Source organism: Thamnophis sirtalis, unplaced genomic scaffold (genome assembly GCF_051295495.1).
Source record: "Thamnophis sirtalis isolate CommonGarterSnake01/CBP01778 unplaced genomic scaffold, rThaSir2_p1.2 scaffold_1, whole genome shotgun sequence".
NCBI lineage: Eukaryota > Metazoa > Chordata > Lepidosauria > Squamata > Natricidae > Thamnophis > Thamnophis sirtalis.
The window spans coordinates 129,292,272-129,313,329 of NW_028261381.1; the positions used below are offsets into that span (position 1 = coordinate 129,292,272).

The 21,058-nt window shown below is 37.8% G+C and overlaps 1 protein-coding gene across 10 annotated transcripts in view; it reads left to right on the top strand.

The window, feature by feature from the left end:
* Positions 1 to 18,118: 18,118 nt before the first annotated feature.
* NRXN3 (neurexin 3) overlaps positions 18,119 to 21,058 on the top strand; it is a 1,234,604-nt gene continuing 1,231,664 nt past the window's right edge. For 6 of the 10 annotated variants that reach the window (XM_087724939.1, XM_087724952.1, XM_087724948.1 and 3 more), the window contains exon 1: positions 18,121 to 18,351. The gene's annotated coding sequence lies outside the window, so the exon portion shown is untranslated. Of the gene's footprint in view, positions 18,352 to 21,058 lie in introns of all 10 variants that reach the window. The other 4 variants (XM_087724934.1, XM_087724971.1, XM_087724996.1 and 1 more) reach the window with 3 other exon arrangements.

Genomic DNA, 21,058 nt, shown 5'->3' on the forward strand with positions numbered 1-21,058 from the left:
CTAGGGTACATAGGGATTCTGGGATGTAGAGTTTCGTCCCCTTCCATGCAAGGTCATCTCTTTTCATCAAGATGTGTTGGTTGTTTTGGAACCAGGGGTCTGCTAGCAGTTCAGTTTTGAGTCTCGTGGTTAGGTCACTTGCGGGTTGGTCTTGCTGGTCACAGCATTGCCACCTGGTGGTTACTTGGGCAGCTGTTTGAGTAGAGGAAATGATGGCATCCACTACGTGCTCCTGTTCATATTTGTACTGAGGCATGCGGGAGAGGGCGTCAGCTAGAAAGTTCCTACTGCCTGGAATGTACTTTAAGACAAAATCAAAATGGTTGAAGTATTGAGCCCATCGGACTTGTTTGGGTGATAGTTTCTGTAGGATCCTAAGCACCTCCAGATGCAGCCCATCATCTCTCTGTGTCTGTGAGCTTGCGGGAGGTGTAGGCGCAGAGTTGTAAGTTCCCTTGTTTGTTTCTTTGGAGTAGCACTGCTCCCACTGCCAAATCGCTGGTGTCTGCCTGGATCACAAAAGGTTGCTCAGGGTCAGGATGCTTCAGCACTGGCTCCTTTACAAACATTTGTTTTAGTGTCTCAAACGCCCCTTGGCAGGTTAGGTCCTATGGTAGGGATTGTCCCGGACGGGGACATTATCCAATTTGGCCCTCGTTCTGGTCATGCCCTGGGTGATGGGTCTGGCCTTGGTTTTGGGGCTGGGTTTGGGCATGCAGCTGCCATATGGCCCATGCCCCCGCCTCTGTAGCATTTCAGCGGACTTTGAGGGAGGGATGGTCTCAGAGCCTGCTGTGGTGCTGTGGTTCCCCGCCGGCTGGGTGGTTTCAGGTCAGGTTGACCTCTCTCTTGTGTGTCCGGTTGCTTTGTCATGTCATTGGTGCGCAGCATGCTGTCGACTTTTGTTGCTATTCGGAACCATTCAGAGAGTTGATTTGGGATGTTGCAGTATGCAGTTACCTGGGCAATTTGCTTGTCCAGGCTTGTTCTGAAAAAATACACCAGCAGCCACTCTGGTAAAGGGGGTAGCCTTCCTATGATCCTCCTAAATTCACTGATGTGCTCTCTGATGGGGAGGCCTCTCTGCTTTAGGTTGCTGAGTTCCTCTTCTGCATATGACCCAAATCTGGCCTCTAGCAGTTGCAGGAAGTTATCTATGTCTTGTAGTTGGGGGGCTCCCTCTTATGGAGGGCGAATAGCCATTCCCTTACTTCTCCCTCTAGACGCTGTGTGATGGTATTCACCATGGTTTTGGGAGATACGTAGAGGTGCCCATATCAGCTGAATCAAGGAATAGGGCTAGCTGGTCTGAGTCTCTGTCAAACTTTCCCCTGAATTGGGGTGGGTCATTCAACCCTAATCCTCCAGCCTCCTGTCGCCCTTGGTATGCTTGCACCTGATATGGCTGGTCATCTTCTTCACCCATAGTTTGGAGAGAGGGAGGGGGTTGCCTGCTCTTGGCAGCCTGCCTGCTGCGTGGGAGAGGCACTGGTTGCCGTTTTGGGCTCCTTCTCCTTCTATCAGGAAGGGGAGTGGGGCTGCGCTCCAGTCTGCATCAGGATCCCAACAGGATCAGATGTCCCTCCCCTCTCTTTTGGGCAGCATGATGGCTCCTCATCAGCAAGGGTGACCTGGTCAAGATCCTCCTTCAGTTGCTCTCTAGTTGCTCTATCCCTAGAGATTCCAACTGGGGCTTTGGGAGCCTGGCTTGTTTCCAGTCCCACCTCCAGTCCACCCTTGCCAGCTTGCTTGAGACCCTTCCCTGTATCTGGGGACTAGGGCAAGGGAATACCAGCTGAGCTGCTTTAGGGCTTGATTTGAAAAAGTACTCATCTTTTCTTGCTTCTGCTGCTGGGGAAGACATCGCTGCTCGGCATTGCCGCATACCTACAACTGTAAGCAGTCTTTTTCTTCAGCCTCCTGTTGCCTGATTTTCCCTCCAAGCACCCCAAATATTGGGGGAGTGCTCAGAGAGCCCGGGATTCAGGAAACCCGTTAATCTTAATAGATTTTTAAAAGTCAGTTTCGGCTCTCTGTGAAGTTCCCAGAAGAGAACCTAATTAATTTACGAGCCTCCAGACAAAGTTCAAAAGAAATCCAATCATTTATTAGGATCGACATTCTGGTGTGGATTCCTGTGGAGCTGAAACTGCTTTTGCTTAATTGCATTTGAACTTTACCCCCTGTATCTCCTCCCTTCTGTCCTGCGTCATAATTCATATTCCCCAACTAGGCTGTAGACATGAGATCTGATTCCGACTGAAGGCATGCATGGAATTTCCCCTTCCATGCCATGATAATAGTCATGGCAACGCTTTAGAAGTTGACACACACTTTGTGCACACGTGCATGCACAGTGCAATAAAAATTGTTCTGCACATGTGCAGAAGTGAAAAAACAAGATGGTGGCACCTATGGCACCACCCAGAGAACCAGTTTGGGGTGTGGCAGGCCTCGGTCACTGCCGGTTCCAGCAACCCAGGCCCCCAAACCACTACTGATTTGGCCAAACCGGTCTGAACCAGTAGGAACCCACCATTGGTTATTGTCCTTTCTAAGCTATTATGCCAAGCTACTGGTAGTAACATTAAACATCTATGGACACATAATCACACAATAGCACTCCTGAAAGACTGTGCTTAATTGCCAGTAAAAATGAATCTTGCTTCAGTATCCTTGCTGTACCTTTATGTCCTTGCCTTCATGGTTATATTTCAGTTGTGGTTGATTTTACAGAGCTACATATATGCACATTATTTTGATCAAGGCTGTCCAGTGGATTTCCTTCTAGGTGCTGTCTAGAACATAAACACACACATATTGATCGGCATGCCTACCATATAGCAAACAAAACATTGCACTATAAAATAGCACCATCTTTCTATGCTATTTTTTGTTTGTGCATTTAGCTATTAAACAAATACAGTTGACTGCCCTAGGAGGGGGTGGAAATGGATTTGCAAATCAGGATAAAGAGATACTGCTTGCTAGTCAACCAGAATAATTTCTGAACTGGACCTCCTGCAGGAGTAAAAAAATGAAGTTTATGGGAGAGAGGCTTAGAACTAATCTTTGGAAATGATGGTAAAGTGAATTCTTTCCAGCCTCTGCTTTGATTGTTCTTTCTTGGTTTTTGATATTCTTTATTAATGTAATGTGTTTGCTCTCTGAATTGGAATGAGGTCACTATTCAGATAGGATCAGTTTCAGGTGCCACAACTGAGATGATCTGATCATAATTTGGAATTGCACTTCTAAATTTACAGAGTACTATTAACTTCTTAGAAGAAGATGCTAAAAATACTAATTTGGAAGGAAAGGAAGGGAAAGGAAAGCCAAGGAAAGGAAGGGAAAAATCTGGACGTCTCTTTTCCTTAACCTGGATGTTATTATCAAAGATCATGTATAACAGATAATATCATATTGAACAACTTACTTTCCTTTTTTTGCAAAGCCATTGCAGCATCTATCTTTTATCAAGGACTCAGTGAGCGATGAAATAAATGGATGATCATGATGGGATTAGAATAAATCATCCCCATTTAAACTGCTATCCATGTTGGTACTTCAACTCCCATAACACCTGATCATCAATCAAATGACATACTACTTGTGAATTGGAAATTAAACTGATGAAATAATTAAAACGTTAATATATACCCAGTCTATGTGTTGAAAATAAAATTTCTGCTATTTTTATTTATTTCATTACTTGACTAGTTTTCAGGACTTTTCCTAGAACAGCTTAATTAAAAATCCATTTAATACAAAGGTGATGAGAACAGAAAATAGTTTGAAACAAATGCAAAAAGAAACCTATTAAAAAAGTGAAATCCAAAACTTAAATAATCATAGGATTGTTTCTTTCTCTCTTTCTTTTTCTTCCCTGTAGGTGTGCGTGTAAATGTGTGTTTACACATACACCCACAAACAAATGTATACATACATAATCATATGTGAATGTGGAGGTAGGTGAAAGTAATGTCGGAATAAAATTTTAGAATTCAAAGTTTTAATCTAAAAACTAGTCTGTAAGAAAAAGCAATTTTATACTTTTCAGCAACAGCAAAAAAAAAAAAAAGATTGTGAACATGATGGTAACACTTCTGGGAAAGTTACCATCAGAGATCTTCAAGACATTATGTCTTCAAGTTAAGATTATACATTATGTCTTCAAGTCATGATCTAACAACTTATTCATTTTATTTCAAATATATCTATTTAGCAAAAGAAATAGCTTGGTCAATGACAGATTCAGAAGGTGGGAGAAGACTTTTCCAGGATAATATGTCATGAATTGGTTCATTAAAGCAGAAATCCTATTCAAAGCAGCGAGTTAAATCATTGTGGCTGATGGCAAAATTCGTTAAAAGGAAGACTATCTAATAGAAAATAGCTGATTTTGTAACTATTTCTACTTTACAGGATGGCAGAAACTCAAAACGAAATCCCATGTCCATCTTTGAGGATCAAGAAGTAATCAGTAAGGGACATAATGAAGAAGTAATTGGTAAGGGATGTAGTGAGAAAGAATCTGGACAGACAAAATGTTCTGTCTCATTGTTAAAAGCACAGTTTCCCCCAAAGCAGTGTAGCTTATTTTATTATTTTATTTATTTGTTTTATTATTTTATTTTTTGAGATGATTCCCGACTCTAAATTGATTCTGGGTAGTTCACAGCATATATCTTCTGTCTTCAGTATTTGCTGCAACATTGTACTAGATGAACAGCAATATCACTTAGACTTATATATCACTCCACAGTGCTTTTACAGAACTCTCTAAGCAGTTTATAGAGTCAATCTATTGCCCCCAACAATCTAGATGCTCAATTAATGACATCAGAAGGATGGAAGACTGAGTCAACTGTGAACCGGTCAAAATTGAGCTTCTGTTTGTGGCAGGGGTAAAATGCTCTGAAGTCTGCTACCAGTTTGCTTCATGCATGCATATGCACCACAGGCACTAAAAAGTCTTTTCTAAATCTGTAAAGTTAAGTAGAACAGTGATGGGGGAACAACTGTGCCGCACGATTTAGATTCACTAGAAAACAGGATTTCCTGTTTTTTAGCGAATATAAATCGTGCGGCACAGCTGATTGCCACACAGCTGATCATTGTCACTTTCTTTTTACTTTTTTGAAGCATTTTTTTATTACGGGTTCAGGCAGTAGTTTAAAAATGCTTTAAAAAGTAAAAAAAAGTTCCAACGATCAGCTGTGCAACAATCAGCTGTGCCGTACGATCACCAGAACTTTTTTTAAACTTTTTTTTTAGCATCTTTAAACTACCGGTAAAAATGCTTAAAAAGTTTTTTTTTAAGTTTCAACAATCGCATGGCACAGCTGATTGTCAATCAGCAGATAGTCAGAACTTTTTAAATAATTTTTACCACTGGTTCAGGTGAACCAGCCCAAACCAGTAGCATTTGACTCCTGGTCTGTGTGCAGTTAGTCTGCAATGCCAGAGCTCATATTTTGGATATGTCAATAGCTTTCAATCTAATCTACTTTACTGATTAAAGGAACATTGGAGGAGTAGAATGAAGGGTATGCCATCATTGATATCTGAAAAAAATGTAAATCTATTTATTCTCTCTTTACACTCTTTCCACAATCTGGCAAAATCCCAATGTGTTGAAATTACCAGAACTATCAGCTGCTGGCTGGAAATTCTGGCAGGTGTAATGTTCCAGATTGTGAAGACTTTGACTAGATTGGATTAGTGATTTTCTGGTATTTTTCGTTATAGTCTACTCATTGTGATGGTCTTTCAATTTTTATAATAAATCTGTCCAAAGCAAAATAAGACTTTGAGAGCAAAGAAAAATTATCTCTAGCTAAGATTTTGAAAATTTTGTGTTTCTTTGAATAAATACAAAACAGATGTGCAACGAGGAGTACATACAAATACCTATATTTCCATCTTAACCAGTGATCAAATGTAGATGCAACTTCCAAGATCTAGCATTATTGACGTGATTTAAGATGATAAAAAGTTTGTGACTCGTACCACGAATCAAATGGTCTATTGGCAATTTTGTTATAGGAGTCTAATGTGAGTCCCTCCCAAGTCACCTTCCAAGTAATCTAAGAATTTGGTATTATCTTTCCTGCTTTGTTTAACCAGGGAGATCCTCCATGATCCACTATGCTAGCTAAATGCTGGTGAGGCTAAGTGGATTTACTTTGTATTTATTTTGTACAATGACAATAAAGACTTTACTATTTACAGGACCATGAGCTCTGTTCCAAGGATCTTCTGCTGGGTCTATTGCTCTACACCATCTTTTCCAAGGAAGACACCCCAGATACTCACTAGTTTTCTTCTTTAAATTTCTATCATTCTGCAGAGATGATGTAATGCAGGGAACCTGTTAAGCAGAAGGCAATTACTCTCTACTGCAAGTTTTCTTCAGTGTTTCACTACCCTATGTTCCTTTGGTAAGCTGCAAAGTGCAGCTTTGGTAAGTGTCCCAACCATTATAGATCTCAGTGGCTGTATTACTTACCATTTCGAATCCTCAACCAGGCCTTTGGTTCCCACAACAAATCTATCAAGAAACCTATCCTTAGAAGGCTATCCTACGTCTATTACTGTAACTGCTACAGGCCTTTTCCTGGCTTTGCTCTAGCCTTAGTTTTGTCTTCTTCAGCTGATATAGCTTTAAGTATGCTTAGCTAGTTGCTATTTTTCCATTGACTTTTTTAGCTGCTCAATTTCAAATTCTATAGCTTAAAGAGAAAACTAACTTTTCAGTTAGCTCTCATAAATAGTGGGAAAAAATCCCCCTCTCCCCACTCTCTTTTATATCTCTCAGCTGGGTTATACACTTCTGCTTTTTACCTACACAGCTCCATCAATGTAAGCATATGGAGTCATTTAAAAGCAGCAGAGAAAAAGAGGAGCTTCGGGGCATCCTTTCCAAGCTGTGCAGACCCAGTCCTTCTAGAGTCATTCTATCCATATAACACCTTTTTTTGTCTTTTAAAAAACTTTTGAAGATAGCTCTGAAGTAAAGCAGATGGTATTAAACGTAAGTCAAAGGTGAGTCAATCAAACTTATGCATAAACCTACTTTTAGACGGAGAAAAATGCATCATGATGCATATAGACTGTCATCCATGCTTATCCTTATTATATTTCTGATCACTGATACTAATGATATATGTTATATATGTATGTAATAGAAAAGAATATATGTTGGTGCTCTCTAACTCAGTTGTTTGCTTGTAGACATTTCATTTTCCAACTAGGTAACATAATCAGGGCTAGTGAGTGTGGGGTTGCTCTCTATTTAGGTACATTTGCTTGCCTTCTCAGTGTTAATGGGGGTGTGGCTTTCCCTTTGTAGTTCCCTTAGTGGTATCGTTTTCTACTGGATTGCTTGGCTATTGTTCATCCCTGCTTATCAGGGTGTTAGCTCTGGAAGGTATGTATCGTGGTCCTTTTTGCTTTCGTAGCTTGTGGTTGTCTCTTTTGTCTCTTGTGTATAAATATGGTTGATTTCTATGTTACTACCGATGGCTGATTTGTCTGAATGCCTAGTTTCCACCATTTCTTTGTCATTTCTGGATTTACCTTGGTTTAGGATGCTCACAGTTTTCCACTTGAAACTGTGGCTGAATTTTTCTGTTTGTTGTGAGATTAAGGAGTTTTCACTGTGTGTTCATGGATATAGTGTTAGTTTTCTGCTTGTCTGTCTTGCATAATGTCTGTTACAGTCCTTGCACTGGATATTGTAGATGACTCCACTATTTTCTTTTTGGGGTCCTTTAAGGTTTTTGGGAGGGTTTAGTTTGTGTACTATGGTGATGCTGTGTGGTTGTAATATTCTGTTGATTGTTCTGAGATGTTTTTGACATATGTTACTGCTATTCTTTTTATAGATTGTGTTGGTTGTGCTGTAATGGTTTGAGCAGTCAGGCACTTTTGGATAAAGTATGGTTTTGTTGGAAAATGTTGCATAGGCAGTCTGTTCTGGTGCTTCTTCTGGTGTTCTAGGTTGCCGCAGTGTGATTGTGCTTGTCTGAATAATGTTCTTACACAGCTCTGTTATACGAGGTTGGTTTGTTATTTTGGTAATGGAACATATGTTTACCGGGGTAGTGTGGGTTATTCAATAGATTTACATTTCTAATTTGCCATTGTTTTGTCTGTTGATGAGGATATTGAGAAGGGTAGCCTGTTGTTTACTTCTTCCTTTGAAGATTTTTATTGTTTCATGTGTCTTTTCTAGTTCCATTTTTTTTATTCTGGTGAAGGGTTGTTAGATATAAGACCCATACTTTTGGTAATATGTGTGGCCCTGCAATACTTTCTAGAACCAGCATTATGGTCTCTGCTATGATTCCTGAGAATGGTGATTTAATGGATATTTATATGATTTGTTGGCATATCTTTCTACCAAATTAAAAGTAGGTAACGAGGGAGAGAGAATTTATATCCAGGATTTTGAATATTTTGATCTTAGTTCATTTGGCTAGGTTTCATGTCTTGGGTAATACTTCTGCCATAGATCCATTAGTCTGGATCTATGGATTAGGGATGTGATGAGTGCTCTGACATCAAATGAAACCATAATTCCATCTTTTTTCTATTTTTAGATCTTTGATTTTCTGGAGGCAGTATGGTGGGGAATTGATATTATCTCCCCTCTATGAGATGTCCAAGTACCAAAAACAATGAGTTTCAAACAATTTTTCCCATAAGGAAGAATATAGTGAGCCACAAGGCTGCCAACACCAACAAATTCTAGTGTGCTGAGTACCAAACAAACAATGAGTATCCAGACAAAATTTTCACATCAAAATGCATTGAGTACCAAATCCAATGAGTTTCAAAGAAATTGAGTACCAAGGTAGTACTGTAGTTGCATCACTGTAGAGAATTGTGGTGCCTGAGATCTTGTGATGTTCTAGTGGGTATAAAAATGAGTCTGACGACCCCTTGTATCCTGCCATAAAGATGGCTTTAGTCTTTTAAATGAGCCTTGAAATATATGAAAAATGAACTCTGCTTGTGCAACATTGCAGTTCCTGCATCTCATAAGTGGCTGAATTTTGAAGAAGGCAAAACGCTTTGTAATATTCTAGCTTGGATGAAACCAGTAGGCATATGATATTAAGGCCAAGCTTGATTTCTCCAGGTGTGGTTACAACTTATAAATCAAACACATTGTTAAAGGTAATTATAACCATCAAGGTCACCTCTTCTTCATAAATAATGCAAGAATATGTACATAGTATTCTAAACAATATTGCTGTTCAAAAGAAGGACTGTCCAAACTCATCTGTGGTCTTCCAAGCAAAGAGCCTTTCTGTTTCTGTTTTATTTGGATTATATTTTAGTTTATTTGGCCTTATACTTCTTAGCGATGTCACCACACACTGATTTACGGCATTTCTTTTGGTGAAAACAAAGAAACATGCCACAACATGTTTCAAGTAGAGGCGGTCTCTACTTGAGAGACCGCCTTCTGCCAATTACCTCCCTGCGACCAATTAGATCTCACAGATTGGGCCTCCTCCGAATCCCATCTGCCAGCCAGTGCCGGCTGGCAACTACAAGGAGGAGAGCCTTTTCAGTAGTAGCTCCGACCCTTTGGAACGAGCTCCCCGTGGAGATTCGTACTCTCACCACCATCCAGGCCTTCCGCATAGCCCTTAAGACCTGGCTAGCCCGTCAGGCCTGGGGACAAAGATAATCGCCCCTCCCAAATGATGAATGAATGTTGCTCATTATTTTTACTCTATGTGTGTCTACGTTACGGTATGTATTCCCCTCCTGATTTTATGTAAGCCGCCCTGAGTCCCCTCAGGGAAAAGGGCGGCCTATAAATGTTAATAAACTAAACTAACTAAACTAAACTAACATAAGAAGCTTTTTAGTGCAAGCTCAGTCCTGTCAGATTCTATGATTTCTGAATATGACCCAAAAAATATTCTCTGAAACAGGTTGAAAACATGACCACAGAAAATGCAATACACTTTATTCCCTATTTCCAGAGTCTTTTATCTGTTAAAAATAGAAGAGTTTACTGTAGTGCATTGGTACTATATGGTTTCAACATCTTCCATTTCTTTACTGATGAATTGGCAACAGCTGTTGTCTTATGAACCAGAGTACTTTACTGGTTTCCAAATACAGCACAATTGAGGCTTCATATCTGATTTCTTGATACATGGCATACTAAGAACAGCGTGACACTCTTAAAGTTCAGTCAGACCAGTTTAACTGATATGTCCATTCATATTCATTTTGATGTGCATACAGAAACAAGATCAGAGGGGGATGGCATTATGGGAATGTTTTCTTGTAGCATTTCCTCGTGCTGAAACAATCCATGCAACAATGTGCAGGATGACATAGAGCATTGGTGCGAGTGCCTCACAACAAAGTGGTGATACAATTTACACTACCACCGAGTGAGGGCAACACTACCTTTTGTCACTGTTGCTGATTTTTCTAAATGGCAGTTTCATAAGACAAATACTATTAAGTATATTCAATTTACTCCACATAAAAAGGGGAAAGTATCTAAAAGAGGTCAGAGAAAAGGAACAAGTTTCAGCCAGTGTCTTGGAAAGTATGCAAAAAACTGGTATTTTCCACCTTGAAAAAAATTCATTAAAAGTATTCCACATAACATTAGTTCTTCATTTAAATACCTGGTCATATTACTACAGTGCTGTTTTCTTCATTATAGAAAAAACTATTATAATTCAGTCACAAAATTTGCAGGGTATTACAGCTTAAGTATCCATTGTATTCTTTCTATGTGTGGATGATCTGATTACTGCTCAGAAACTGATTGAATTTGTTACAAAGCTAAGGATACATAAAAAAATATAAATTTCTCCAAAAATTAGGTAACAAGCCCACATAATAATTTGAAACAGTATCTAACATTACTGAACTCAATTGTGATCTTCTAGTTAAAAGATCTACCCTGTTGTTAAAAAAATAAATAAAAGAAAAATGCTTATTTTGACACTTGGCAGGAATCTAAACATAACAGAATAATAATAAACTATTATGGGTCTATATGGTGTTTATGGTTTTTATGATACTTGATGCCTGACCATAGGCTGGGTCTGTATTTAATAATCTTTTTTTCACTTTTAAAATATCAGTCTTTATCACCTCTTGTAGGAAGAAATGGATGACTCACCAATGAAACTATTTCATGACTTTCAGAAGTGCCGTCTCTCAAAATATGTAGAACTGAAATATTATTTGGTGGTCTTCAGTAGTTGATACACAACTCAGAGGCAGTGGCCCGTCAACAATGGGCAGAAGGATCAATAGTTTTCTGTTTATATAGTCATTTTTATTCATTGAACAGGGTGAGAAATCTTGATGCTGTAAACAAAAGGGAAGAGTCTTAACTCTGTTTTAAGATAAAAAAAAGTGGGAGTGGAAGATGTGTTTCCATTTATCTACATGGTAAATGCTTGTCAGCGAGGATCTAAGCAGTGTACACAGATTGCTGAAAAATATATGGTCTGCTGGTAAGAGACAGACAATTTATCATCACGTTACATGTCAATATTTGATTGTGGGCCATAAGTACAGTACCAGTGTTTTATTTAGCTCTTTTCTCAGGTGAGAACTTGGATGCAATAACTTCAGTTTGATGAAAGCAGGAGTCAATACACATTCTACAAATCTGCAAAGGAAGGTATATCTAATGGCTTGTTTGCACCTATAGGTACAATTGCCAGAGTAATTCTCATTTGATGACTTGCACAAAAATGTATGACTGTTTGGCTGTGGAACTTATTTTGTGACAATTCTTTCTAAGTAGTAGGCACATGAAGACATTTATAGTTTGTATGTCTAGAGGGATTGCAAACACTTGAATAACTATCCCTACTTCATATTCAATTTTTACTCTTTATTAAGGATCAAAACAGAATACATATAAATGGAATGGAAAATCAGCAGATGGAAGAAAAGATAAAGAAGAAAATAAGAGCAGAAGGGGCCTGGGAATGGGATGGGAATGTAAGAAATGCAGGAGTGAAAGCTGCATTATATTTGACAATCACTCTGAAAGCATGTAATTTCTATACATTAAGAGAAGAGGAGGGAAGGTGCATTATAGAGTTACATTCTCAGTCCTTGCTTTTATCCATCTAAGTGCAGAACAGCGCTTCCTACCATAGATGCTCACCATGTGATTGAAAATCCTCACCATGGAGTTATTCATTCACACAGAGGGAGGCAATGTTTTTTGAGTGATGGGCATATTTAAAATTTTGGTAACATATTGTGGGGAAAAGATCTTATCTATAGTCTCAGAGTAACTGGGGTGGGACTTAATAGCTAGTGAAAAAAATACAAATTTACCAGGACATGTTTCCTACCCACCCACTCATCCATCCAAGCATGTATATATGTATGGATGTATTTATGTATTGAGCAGGGAGAATGGTCAGTAAATGCAACACATCTTGCACAGTTACGTGAGACCCAAAGACATTTGTGAATGTCAAATAAACATAATGAAAAAGATTTTGTAGCATATCAGAGTTAATTTAATTTGTGAGAAAAGTCATATGGTAGGCATTAAGTCAGAAGTCGGTAGGCATATTGGGGTTGATGTTCACCACAAGATCTGTGTGCATAGAGAGCAGTATCTCCTTTAATTTGAGTTTAGTTCCTGGTACCTTCCACTATATGTCTCCATTTTTTTTCTTGGCAAAAATGCATATATGGCTTGCCATGGTCTTCATTGAGTATAATTTTCAATTTCCCAGTCTAGCCTATTCATACATGCAGACAAGTCAGCGGTGAGCCTGTTTTGTGTTTGTTTTTAGTACTTATTTGTAAGGGTCATTAGAGGTTCAGTCTCCAGTTGTTTAAAAGCAAGTAGCAATTCAAGAATGAAAGGCAAAGAGCAACAGAGTTGTTGCTGAAAACAAATATTTCAATAGTTTAGGTCCAGAAGCCTCTCCTCTAGGGGAACTGCTTCCCAGCTACATTTTTTTATGAAAAGAAAGGCGTATGGATGATGCCAGGGCTCAAATATCAGACCACCAGTTTATGCATGTAGATATCTATAGGCAAAACACCATGGGCACAATATATAGGATAGCAATACATGGGTTACTATCTCCGTGAATGTCAAATGCCATGGCTAGAATCAGTAATCCATGTATTGCTGCGCTGCCCATTGTACCACCTACAGCATCTGACACTCATAAACCCAATTTAGTTGTTTTTCTGATCAAGGAATTACAATCTTCCTTCTGCAAGGCCTAATTTAGATGACTGCTATAAACGTTGCCAAGATTCTTGCAATAGCTATGGCTTACAGATGCTGAATGATACCCTTTACTTGATATTGCTTTGGCTTTGTTTTTCCCCTACATTTTGAATATCAAATTTGTGCTTTATTGGTGTTTCTGCATTTTAAATTCTGTATTTGTGTTTTATTAGTTTGGGAAAATAAATCTAAATGAAAATGTATAGTATATGCATGTGTGAGCAAGATAAACAAGAGATCTTTAAATCAATGACGTGCATTCTATGAACAATGACTTGAAATTCAATCACCTTTTAATTCAAAGATTCCAGTAACTCATAATAAATGTGCATTTTGATCAGAATTGTAGATGAATCATTGTCACATTGTCAGAAAAAAACAACTTGATATTAAATCTGGTTATTATCAAAACAAGAGACACACCAAGGTATGGCACTTCCAACTAAAAGCGAAAACTGTCCAGTCCATTGCATACTTGGGTAGGAGGAAATGACAAAAAAAATTGAACTTTTATTTTACTAGCATTTGCTACGCACTACTACTGGTACTAAGGTTTTTAAATAGCTTCTTAGCTTTTCTACAATAAAATTACATCAGAGGTTCCAGGATTCTTATGTACATGTTTAATTAAATCCAGTCAAGTCTGCTGAGGAAAGACCTAATGGTTTATAATGGAGTCTTGAAGGCTCCACACGACCCCTGAAAACCTCCGGTTCACTTCCTCCAAATTTGCTGCCTGTCTATAATCTTTAATGTGACAGGAGGGGAAATTATTAAATGCATGGAGAATAATCCTTATTTCTATGAAAACAGTGTTTCAAATTGAGAGTGATTTGCTTCTGGCCAGTGTGTTAAATCAGATCATTTATTTATTTATTAAATTTATACGCTGTCCACCTTACCTAAGTGACTCTGGACAGTTTACAACAACATAAAAAACTATATAAATCTATGAATAAAATGCATTCTAGACTGACTTGGAGATATTCAGATACTTTTCACACAAATCTAGAGATATCTTTGTGATCTGGATTGATTCTCATTCAACTGAGATTTGATTTTCAGGGTTAATCCAGTTCAGTTTGAATCAAATTGGATTGTATGAATTGATTCTAATATTTGTATTAAAATGAACCCAAATTTTAAATATCATAGCATTCGTGCACAAATAATTGAATTTAAAGTACATCATATAAATAAAATCAAATGCAGATTTTGGGGGAACATTCACTTTTTTGTCCAAGACCTATTAATTTTTTCTGATGTCAAATATTGTAAAATTTTAGTAGAGATTTCCCCCATCCAGGATTGGTTCTTAAGGCAAAATCTCAATTTAATGAAATTCAGCTCTTTGGCCCTTTTTATTTTCTTGGCAACAATACAGAATTGGTTTTCCATTGCCATTGTCTAGTACGTGTTTTTAAAATTCTCAATCTAGTTGACAGCCCTGGAATGTCTTTGTGATTCCCAATCAAGTACTAATTAGGCTGAACCCTGCTTACTTTTCTTGAGGTCTGTCAAAATCAGCAAGGCGACATCTTCTGCAGATCTAACTCATAAGGGTACCTCTATAAAATACACAGTACATTCTTATGAGTGAGTAGAAAATGATAAATTTCTAATAGTCCTTTGCAACAGCGGTAATAACATTAAAGGATTTCATGGACGGATGAATATTTTCTAGTCCTTATTCCTTGTTTGACCCTGAGAAAAGTGTTTTCCTTTTGTAGCACTATACATTTGAATATATTCCATACCACAGTGATAGCCATGTCAGTTTTATCCATGTCCCCTGCCTTGTAGCTCTCTCAAAGCAAAGAAATGAACTTCTGCTGAGGCCTAAGAATATATTTCTCTCTTGTCTCCCTGCTGCACTGCTGTTGATCTGGATAAGAACTTCAGAAGCATGTATTTTCGTTCCTCATTGAATGAACGCCCTTTAGCGATTTGGGGAAGGAGGCTATGCCCCTTCAGACATTTTTTAAAATATAATTTTATTGAAAGTTTAAACAGAAATAAGAATAAATAAAAACCAAAGCAGAGCAAAGAAAAGGAAAGAGAGAAATAAAAAAATAAGGTAAAAAGTTCAAAAAGAAAAAAGAAATAGAAAAAAGAGAAAGCTATAATAAAAGTTACAAAAGTATAAAGAATTTGCTTCCAATATGTAAGTAAAATTATATCTTAACCTGTCTCAAGTTACATCATGACTGTCTTCTTTCTATAACCTAGACTATTAAATCATCAAAACTATAACTTATAAGCATTTTTTTCACACACACCCCACAAAAGCCCACGAGGGATTTCCAATCACAATAAAATATACTCTTCAGGTATTGTTAACATAAAGCTTGCAATATCTTTCATATTTGGCCTTACTGGTTTGAGCTATAGGAGCTGTAAGTCAACAGTGGTTCCCTACCTTAGCTTAAAAAGAAGGTAGGATCCTTTGGTTTCTAATCATTACGTGAAAGGAAATTCTTTATGATTTCTTTAAAACTCTTAATTACCTTCATTGGCATCTGAATATGAAAAACCATTTAAACCACAAAAGTAGGAAAATAAAAACTAAAACATATATTTCTGGTTCAAATTCAGGTAGTGGCATCTAAAATACAATAGGATTAGTTCCATCTCTTTTAAAAATGATTCATAGACAAGGATTTTTGAAGCAATTGATAAATATCTTGAAACCACCATGACTTTCAAAATCTACCAGTATGTTGTGATGTGAGGGATAGACAGTACACTGCAAAGAAAAGAAACCTTTGCCCCACCCATTTTAGGAATGACCTGAGTAGCATTGTGCATGCTAATTTTCATTTAAAATAATAAGAAATCAACTTCTTATAAATGGATTTAACCATGTTCTTAATCTTAGATCTGCCTATTTTCTTAGTCTTGCTTTATAGTTGTTTTCCAAGGTTAAGTAGAGAAACATGTAGACAAAGTTTATGACTTCTGGCTTATGTCCATCAATAATGATCTACAAGTAAAATATTTTGATTCATATAACATTCTAAGTTCAAGCCAAGCAAAGTACCATAAGGCTTACCCTGTGTGTAAGCCAAGCTTACTTTCAGAACTTAAAAGTTTGTATGATTCTCTTAGTTAACATGAATTTTTGGGGGTGGTTTTTGGCTCGGAGAGCAAGCAACACAGCCATTATTCTGGTAGGCTTAATTTTATTGTTCACTGCCATTTTAGATAATTTGTTAAAAGTTATAGTTCAGTTAATTTGTTTTCTGGTAATGTGTGCATTTATCTTGTTGGGATCATCTTTCAAACAGAAAAGTGAATATTTTTAAATGAATATATATTATAAAGTTATTTAGGCACTAGAATAGCCTAGCCCTAGTGTGTGTGTATATATATACATACATATATACATATATACATATGTACATATACATATACATATACATCATATACATATACACATACACATACACACATACACACATACATCATACATCATACATACATACATACATCATACATACATACATACATACATACATACATACATACATACATACATACATACATACATACATATATATATATATATATATATATATATATATATATATATATATATATAATGTGTTTAATAGTTATACCAGTATGGTTTATTACTAATAAATAATGATATATTTTAATGCTACTGCTATTATTACAAGCATTTTGGAACATTTCTTCTCTTCCCAGTCTTGGAAGTAAAAAAAAAAAATCAGTACTGTATGTTGTTTTACTAATGGGAGAAAAACCTTTTCTTTTTCATACTTGAGACTCCAGAGATTCCGTTCAACCTGATGGCATATATAGTAATGAGCTAACAAAGGATGAACAAGGAATATAACTTCATCACAAGTACACATATAGAAAAAAGATAGATGCTATAGCAATAATTTTATTTAATATTTTACATATACACATCTGCATATATAAAAATGACTATTAGAATTATACACAAAGCATATATATGTAAGTAAACACTTTTCTCATTTTCCACAGGGTTCAAAAAGGTGGGTCTTTCCTGCCACCAGAAAGGCAGGCCTGGTTTATAAAGAGTGAACTTTAAGCGTCCTCAAGCGTTTCCCAGCTTGAGTACCATAACCAACGCTGATGCTTCCCTTTTTTCTCCTTTATTTACTGAAATATAAATTCAGCCAATTGGGAGTGTAGTTGGCTCTGTTAAAGAACAGACTTGTAGAACCGAACACCAACATATATCTATTTAATATATATATGCATATTAAAAACGCAGCCTGTAGCCCAACTGTCAGAAAAGAGGCGCCTTAAAGGAGAGCTAAAAAGAATGAGAGTGTAGCGATTTCCCCTCCCAAAAAATTAACTTCCTACAGAATTGTCTCGGGGTAAAAACCACGAAAAGGCAAAGAGAAACCATACAGCGAGGCTATCACTTGGCGTATTATCGCCAATACTATTTAGCCCGCGTTAAATAGACTTCGGCTTCATTTTGGAGCCTCCAATTAGCTTTTATCTTTCTCCCCAATTGTATGGCGCTTTCCCAGGAGAAGGGGGCGGTGTATGTTATCTCGCTTCCCCAGGATGAGTTTGCAAGCATGAGAAAGCCGGGCTCCCGAGCACCTGCCTCTTAGTCATCCTGGGTTTGAGGATGTCCCCAGATTACATCTTCTCAGCTGTTTGCAAAACAGCTCCGGGTGGGAGGAGTAGCGCTCGGATTTACCCACCGTCTCGGCTGTCCCTTTAAATGCTGGGGTCTGCGCGCTGGAGAAGGGGAGGGATCGGCTCCGGAGTGCGTGAAATTCCTGGGCTTCTCTGACAGTCTCGGGCAGAAAGCTCTGCTTTACGCAGCTCTTCTCGCGCGCAACTCATCCCGCCGAGGGAGAGGCGCGCCGACCTTTTTTTTTCTGGCGCGCCTTTTCTCGCCAGCCCTGCCGCTGGTCTCCCAAGTCGTTCGCGGGACTCGCGTCGGGCAGCACCTTCGCCTTCCCTCATGCCGCTCCCATAGAGCCAGCCTGGATTCTTACAACCCCGACAGGAGCCAAACCCAAGAGTTGATTCCGGTACCTATAGCTCTCCTCAACTCCAAGGTAAGACTTTTTTTTTGGGGGGGGGACGGGACCGAAGAAGCGGGGAAATGTGAAACCCAGGCTGGAATACGACGCCCCTCCTCGCCTTCACGGACACAGTCTTTTCGGGGCGCCTCCTGGGAACTCTAGTTCGGATGTACTGAGGCTAGAAGTTCTCACCTGCGAAAGCTGGGAATGAAACACAAGCGGGACTGGAAAAATTACAACGAACGGAAAGAAACTCCGAAATCCCGACTCCTTCGGGGATTTGTATCGCTAAGGTTTTCTTTTTTTTTAAAGTTGGCTCCTTCCTTAAATTGGATTTTTTTCGCCCCCACGTCTAAAAAGTGAAAAAAAACAAAGGATTTAAACTACACACCGAAACCAAATACTTCGTTAACAAATGCAGAGGAGAAACCCTAATAAATACATTTATTTAGATTCCTTTGACTGACCGGCTTTATTTGGATAAAACTTTAAAAAAAGATTGGAGAAAGACACTGCTAAAAGTAATGTGTGAAGAAGCCAGGATTTTCGATAATCCTTAAATTCCTTTAAATCTCACCCTGACAATTTTTAAACAATTACACAATAAAAAAAATAGGACGGAGATGCAAAGGTTTCATTCCCCCCTCCCTTTCCATACTACTTTGGCTCTGTTACAAGAATCTTTCTTCCCTGGCTTCCATTTGTTTATATTAATGATTTAGTATCATCCTTGTCTGAAAACTTCCACTATATAAGCAACTGTGAACAACCAGGCAAAGAGCGACCTTAAATGTTGCTGACAGTTTTGTAATATCATGCCACAAATAAATAGTGTTAATGTCCTTTTTCCTTTCTTTTCTTTGTTCTCTACCTTTCCCCTCTCTAAATCCAAATCTATAGCTGTTTTGTAATTTTACCCCATGAAGGACGGTGATGTAATTCCCTTTTCTAAATCATCAGGCTGTAGTGCTGTACAAGTGACGTGATCTTTTGTTTACTTTTGCATTTTATTTTAATTATTTTTTGTGTAATGGGAAAAAGAAACCAACAAAATTATTTACACTTTCTTCGCAAAAAAACCAACCATTTTGCAAGCATGTTATTCTTTCCCCCACCCACAAATTATTAGATTAAAATAAATAAAGGACAGGTTATAAGAAGCCCTTGAAATAAAAATCAGTGAGCCTAAAAATAATTGTAAACTTATTAAATTTATTTTAAAAATTCCAGAATTTTCATTGCCAGCTCTTCCTTCATTTCTTCTTTGGCCTGTTTCAAATTTCATGAAAAATATGGTTATTTTCTTCGGAATAGATAATTTGTGTGAATTGCTTCCTATTTTTCATCTCAAATCTGACCTGAGAATTTTTCAGGCGTCAAATGCTCCAACCTTGCAAGAGAAATATTTTTTCCAAAGCAAATAATTTTCATCACCGTGCATTGGCACTTCTGCCATGATATATTTTTGGGACTTTTTTTTTTTTGCGGGGGTGAACTCCTGACTATCTAGTGAGGTCAGGGATTGAGGGAGAAAGGGAGAAGGTTATTATCGGATGGAAAAGAGAAAAGAAAGGACCAAGGTGAGCTCTTTGCTCACTATAAAGCAATGATCGTGAACGATATAAAATATGAGATTTTCATGGTCCTTATTTTGTTAACGTGGTAGATATTGTTACATTCTGCAAGTTTACTTAAAGGCCAGTGAGAAGAAAATATTTTTTTTTAAATTGCAAGCGTTGATGGTTACCATCTTATTTTGCTACCTTTTTATCCATACGTGCTTTTTATGCACCATTAGTATGGGATTTAATGAAATTTTCTCCCAAGCTCTCGACACTCCTTTGTAAAGCATCTTACGTTGCGAGACGAGGAAAATAATAGGGTTTTTACATCCTCAATGATGGTGGGACTAACCAGGGCTGTATTAATTGATTAAATGAAATATATACGGGTGTCAGATTGATGAAGATTTTCTGTCTGGATCATTAAGGGCTTTACTGGTGAAAAATACTTTAAGAGAGGAAAGTATATTATCATATTCTACAATGTTTTCCTTAAAAGAAAAAGAAAAGAAGGAAAGGTTGCAAAAATGGCATGACAATAAACAAATGAATTTAAGATTTTAGGCCTTAGCATTTTATTTCATAATCCCCAGTGATGATGGTTTCTTGACTGAGCTGATATCTGATGAGATCACCGTTCTTCATGGCTCTATGTTGGCCTCATTTTGCACTGCGTTTGTACTAAACATGTTGGCGTGCTTCTGCTTATATAAGGAAAAGAATGAATTCCAGCGGATTTTAGTGATTGGGATTTTGAGATTGGCTCTCCTGATTAATTTGTGGGGTTTATTTTTTAAAACATACCCGTGCCATTGCAATTTAATTCATTAGTACCATTCTTGATGGGTGGGGAAAGGGTTAGGAAAAATGGGAGGGAATTGGAAAATTGTGGTGCGTGCAAAAGAAGACAGAAGAGATACGGGGAGCTGCTATTTTTTGAATAGTATCCCTTATGAGGCGTCTAATTTTTTAAATAGACATCATTATCTATAAAAACCACATTCTTTAGGCCAAAAAAGGGAGGGGGTGGGCAGGTGATATCTTCCGTGCGGGGTTTTGATCTGCAAGTCATTAGATTGCTGCAAAGCCAAGATAGAGAAATCCATCTGCACTAATGCTGGGTAGGGGAGGCTGAAGGTAGGATGCTCTCTGTGTGGATCTATATGGGCAGGGACGGG